Here is a 6,029-nt window from a genome sequence, read left to right on the forward strand (position 1 = left end):
TTAAAAGACCATTTGAATGTTAATTAGGCCTTGCAGTTGTTTCACCCCCTTCTAAGAGCCCCTGCAGGTCCACTCTGCCTACTGATTAAAGGTTCACCCCCCCGAAATTTTTTCTAAGCCCCCCCGAAATTTGGCTCTAGTTGCACCTCTGTAAGGCCACTCCCAGCATCAGCGCGGCTCACTCTGGCATCTGCGGTGTCTCCAGCCTGCGGTGGTCTGTCACAGAACAGCTGTTCCGAGCCTTCTCTCTGCTTCCATGTATCGGCTGAGAAAATCCTCCTTGACTCCGAGAAGCCTGCGCGGAAGAGACTTTCCTGTTCTGTGGGGCTAGCGTTGCTACCAGAAGAAACTTTGTAGCAGAACGTCAGCAACTGTAAGACTCTGCTCTCTACAAGCAGACATGTCAGGACGTGGCAGGAAATCCGCTATGACTAGGAACACTCCACCATGTATGCCAATAACTGCAGCAGCCATCCAGACTCCCTCGCTGCCTGTAGAAAATCGGGGCAAAAGGATTGCGGCCCGCGGGGGCAAGGGGAAGGAAAAAATCAAGGAGGAGAAAACCGAAACAGTTAAAAAAGCTCCTCAGAAAACCCCCACGGGGATCTGGTGTCCTGTCAGCCTTTAATTATCAATATTTTCGGCCCAACAGAGGCAGGCTCACAAAGGGCCCCAGAGAAGGAGAAGGGGGCACAGGAGCAAACCGTGGTTGGCACTAAGCCTGCTCTTGGGGTTGAACCCAGACCTAATCGCCAGCCAAACTCTACCTCACACTTGGCCTTAGATGTTGGAGATCATACCCTCACATGTCCTATCCGAGGCCCCCAATATGAAAAGAAAATGCCTAAAAACAGTCTGAAAATGACTGAAAATAAGAGCTCCAAGGCTGGTAAGGATGCTTGATGATGTAAACACCCCTCTACTCCGGGCCAGATCTCCTGATACCCTTGAGAAATGTTATTCCTTAATTGATGAATCCGAGATCTCGGACCTGAGTATAACAGCCTCCAGCGAAGAAGAGGGGCACAATTGGAACAGCAGCGCTGGGTCGGAATTTCCCTCAAAATCTCAAGGCCAGAAGTAATCCCTAACAAAGAAAGGGAGGAGGAAAGAGATATGCAAAACCTCCGAATGCAGAAGTACCAGGGATTTGAAATGAGACTAGGCTTCACAAGTGACCACTTTCTCAGACCAAATAATTTGATCAGGGGGAAATCTCATAATGACAAGTAATGCTGAGACATCAGAGACTGGGAGCCAGAATGATCCTGCCTTGTCATTGGTGCTGCAATCAACCAAGAGTTTCCAGGAGGAGGTAAAGATGGCCAATCGGAGAGCACGTCTGCCTGCCAAAAAATTGCAAGAGGCCGTCAGTAAAGTGGACAGGACCTGTGTGGAAATCGCGGACAGAATTGCCTCTGTGGAAGCTTGGGCTGAACATTTGGAGGATTTTGTCACATGAGGGGATAGTAAAAGGACTCATGTGGAAAATGGAGGACCAAAAAAACAGGAAACGCCGCAATGACCTTCACTTTCTAGGCATCCAGAAGGGAGTTGAAGGAAATGACCCCAGGAAATACATGATCTCTTTGCTTCCAGAACTGTGCAACTGGGACTGGGACAAAGAAAGCCCACAGGTTCCTCCTAACACCTCCAAATCACCCCTCACCAACTTCTGAATGGCCACGGGATATGCTGCAAAACTTTGGAAACGTTTTACTCCGACAGTCTCTCTATGACTTGGCTAGGCCAACTGCCAAAAAGGAATTAGATGGAGTGAGCTTCTTCACAAGGCCGGACCTTGCACATGCCACCGTGTAACGGAGGTGGTGGCTCAGACAGCTTTTTGCCCCTTACCAACAGCTGAGGGCAGAAGTCTACCTACAGAACCCAGCTCAACTAAAAATTGTCTTCAGGATGACAACCTGCAGTTTTATTTCCGAAATCCAGGCCTAAAGATTTCCAGCTGTTTCTCAAAAATGTTTTTTTATCTAGGGGTACACGTCAGGGTTGCCCTCTTTCCCCCTTGTAATTTGTTTTATGTCTTGAACCCTTCCTTGAACGTATTCATGTTAACACACTTATTTCTGTTTTTACACATAATTCCATAGAAACCAGAAATGTCAGCTTATGCTGACGATATCTTGATATATATGTCTAATCCAAATAACTAAATTCCTCCTCTTTTGGATGAGGTCTAGTTGTATTCCAGTATTTCTGGATATAGGTAGAACTTTTCTAAAACAGAGGTCTTACCTTTGAATTCTCTCTGTTATCAATATATGTTTAATGATACCAATTTTACTTGGTGTCCTACAAAAATTAAATACCTTGGTATTTGGTTTTCTGCTACCTTGTCTACCACAATTAGATACATGTTTAATGCACTAACTACCAAAATACAATCATTCCTACTTTCCTGGTGCCTTCTTCATTTGTCATGGTGGAGTAGATTAGATACTATTAAAATCATGATTGTGCCCCATGTCCTCTATATACTATCTATGTTACCCTTTCAGATCCCCATTTCATATTTTTCACAAATTCGGTCTATCTGTACAAAGTTTTTATGGAGTAAAAAAACATCCTTCTGAAACTTAAACACCCCAAATCAGAAGGCGGTGTAGATTTTCCTGATTTTAAATCTTATCATTCAGCATTTTTTATTTGACAATTTTTTGCCCTAACTTATGATTTTGCTGATATCCCTATTCCTCGCTGGATTCTTTTTGAACGCTCCTTATTAAAATATTTTTCTTTTCAAAATATAATATACATGTCCAATTGTACTTTCATATCAGATAATCCTATTTTAAAATATTCCCAACATTTAATATATAATATATTCTCTGATGGTCTAGATCCTCTTCAATGTTTTTTATCCTCCACTATCTGGTATAATACATTTCTTAAATATAAACGTAAATCGTTTTATTACAAATATTGGAAGGAGAAGGGAATTATTTTTATTCAACAATTAATTCATCAGAATTCTGTTATTCCCTTCCTTGACTGACAATTACTATATCAATTACCTGACACATTTCTACATGAATACCTTTTAATTTCAACAGCTTTGCAATCCTATTTAAACTCTCATAACTTCCCTCACTTATTCTACTTACACCATTATATAGTATCACTCAGGTGCAGAAATGTAAAGCTGCTCACATTTATAAGATGTTGTTATCGCCTTTTACTGAACGACCTAAATCTCTTAAGGAACTAGCCTGGTAAACAGCCTTATCTTTATCACTTCCTGTCTCTGCTTGGGATATACTGTGGTCTAAGTTATGTAAAATTTCTATTGCTGCTCGAATAACTCAATCTCTCTATTTTATTTATAATAGAGGTTATTACTCCAGTTTATATATCCAAGTTTTCCCCTACCTCCTCGGCCTTGTGTTGGTCTTGTTCTGAATCCACTGACACCTTAATGCATCGATTTTTTGACTGTTCTAATGTATTGACGTAGTGGCAATCTATTTGATCTAAATGGAAGAACATTTTTCATTGTAATATTCCGTTATCATTGCAAAATGTTTTTCTAGGTTCTTCTTCACCTGATTTGGATGATTCTACTCCTATGTCTTTACTGTTTGACATATTTATTGCTTTAGCATTCAAAGTTATTTTGTCATGTTGGAAAGATAACTCTAAGTTATCCTCATTGAATTGGTGGAACCATATTTGTGATGAGGACAGAATTGCTAATGTTTCCTCTCTTACTCTTTCTCAGAAAATTACATCTGATCTTCCTTGGCTACCTTTTACATCTTATCTTTCTACTTACTATTATGCTATTTTGATTTGTATTCATATATCTCTTCTTATTATTTATTTTCTCGGTTTCTTTCCCTTCCCCCTCTTTTTCCTTTTTTCTTTTTCTCTCCGCTGTTAATTTCTCTTCCTTCATTTATATACTCCTTCATTTATATACTGATTGTTATACTTTATTTGTAATATGTTCACTTGTTTGATAATGTTTATATTTTTCTCCCTGAAAATTCAATAAAAATTATTAAACTAAAGAACTCGATTTAGAATGATAAAAGTATGTATAAGTCTAAAAATGAAATCATTGTTTTTTATGAAGTAGGATTTATCTGGATTGCTTCCTATATCACTAGCTGTTTACAGTTATAAGCTTGGGGATCAATTGAGTGGTACATGCTACAGGTCAAACTGCTTGTATAGTTCTGTGTTGCCTGATATTATCCTAGATATCTAAACCAGATATAGTAACACCTTGTTGGTATATAATGTTGCATTAAGATTCAAATTATCCACCTTTCTAGTCATGATTAGCAATGTGAATGGTTTTGCATATTCATTAAAACTCTTGATAGATGTCTCATGTTCCTTTTTGAAAGGTGCTCCTCTTATGCAGAGCCAGGCCACCCACAAAAGGATAGGAACTGTATGTGCAACTTTTGATGGTAGAACCTCTGCTACCTGCCCACTGATTGGAGGCCCTTGTTTTGCTCTTCACAACCACAGGTTAGATGACACAAAGCAAGGAGAGGTACTGTTAGACCTGACATCTTTGGCGTGAGTTCTTCCCCTATAGTTTGCCTCTGCTACCTGGATTTGTGATGCTATGCTGAATTTCGTTTTGCTGGTTTAGAAGTATTGGACACTCTGCCACGGCTAATCAGTGCCAGAGTGTAAGTGCTCCTAAGGTAAAATATCATATTTGATTGGATATACCTGCTTGGCATATCTGTATCACCAGGAAGTCCCTAGTAATGTGCACTGTGTGTGCCAGGGTTGGTGATGTCAGATGCTACTAGTGGTTCTGCAGCGCTGATTGCGCCACCCACATGTGTAGCTTTAAAATGGTGTCTCAGGCCTGCCTTTGCAGGCCTGCCTGCAGTCTCTAGGACTGTCATGTCACCCTGGTCAGTGTCCACACTGACTGGGCCTAATACTTCCCTTTTTTGTGCACATCAGTCATCCCTATGGAAGGCCCAAGGTACCCCCCTGGGCAGGATGCAGTGTATGTAAAAGGTAGGGCATGTACTAGTGCAGGTACCATGCCCTGGTAGTGAACAACCGCCATTTTATTTGCTCACTGCTGTAAGGTTATCTTGCTCCATAGGATAACATGGGAGAGGCTGGGGCCAATGGCTGTCAGCCTAACTCCTCATAGGAACAAGATAAGACATGAGTGTTTCATATCCCTGCCCTCAGCATTTAATAACCCATCTTTTGTGAGGGGTGGTTTTTAAATCCTGAGTGGGAGAATAGTACTTTTAGAGAAGTCGCTATTCTCCTGTCTGACCCTCCTGTGTGCCTGGGTATGGTTGGGGATTGACTGTCTGGCTTGGAAGTGACAGGAGCAGGAAGCCCCCAGGGGGTTAGATGAGTCAGCCCTTTGATGGGGTGCTGGTATCAGCATCTGGAAGTGAAGGGGGAGGTAGCATCTGGAAATAGCTAGGGATGTGCCTGCCTGCCACAACACTGGCTCCAACCTCCTGCTGGGTGGCTGACGACCCTGCCCCTCTCCTTGAAAGGAACCAGGAAGAGTAGATAACGAAGTGCTCCACTCCACCCAGATCTGGGATCAGACAAGGATTCAGGGTCCAATGCACAAGGGACTTCTAGGGACTTCAAAGGACTTCAAAGCCTTTTTGGGGTATAAGTATAGGACCCCTGTCCCCAGAAAATCGGATTCTACAGATTCTACAACAATCAAGAAGGAACCTCTGCTGGAAGAAGGACTGAAGAACTGAAGGAAGATTGCCTTGCTGTGTGCTCTAAGGGCTGACCTGTTCTGCTAACCAACTGAGCTGAGGAGAAGAGGGACTTTGCTGTGTGCTGTGACCCTGCTTGAAACCTACAAAGACTTTTGCTGTGTGCTGTGTCTTGCTGTGAATCTCCAAGGGCCTGAGAAGAGCTGGCCTCCTGTCTGCAACCCAGGACTACAAAGGTTGCCCCAGAAGAAACTGCTGTGTTCGCTAAGATCTGCTGTGCCCTCCTGCTTGCCTTGCTGTGTGTTCCTGGAAGCGTGGGTTTGATCTGAAGAA

This window comes from Lissotriton vulgaris, chromosome 7 (genome assembly GCF_964263255.1).
Source record: "Lissotriton vulgaris chromosome 7, aLisVul1.2, whole genome shotgun sequence".
NCBI classification, from domain to species: domain Eukaryota; kingdom Metazoa; phylum Chordata; class Amphibia; order Caudata; family Salamandridae; genus Lissotriton; species Lissotriton vulgaris.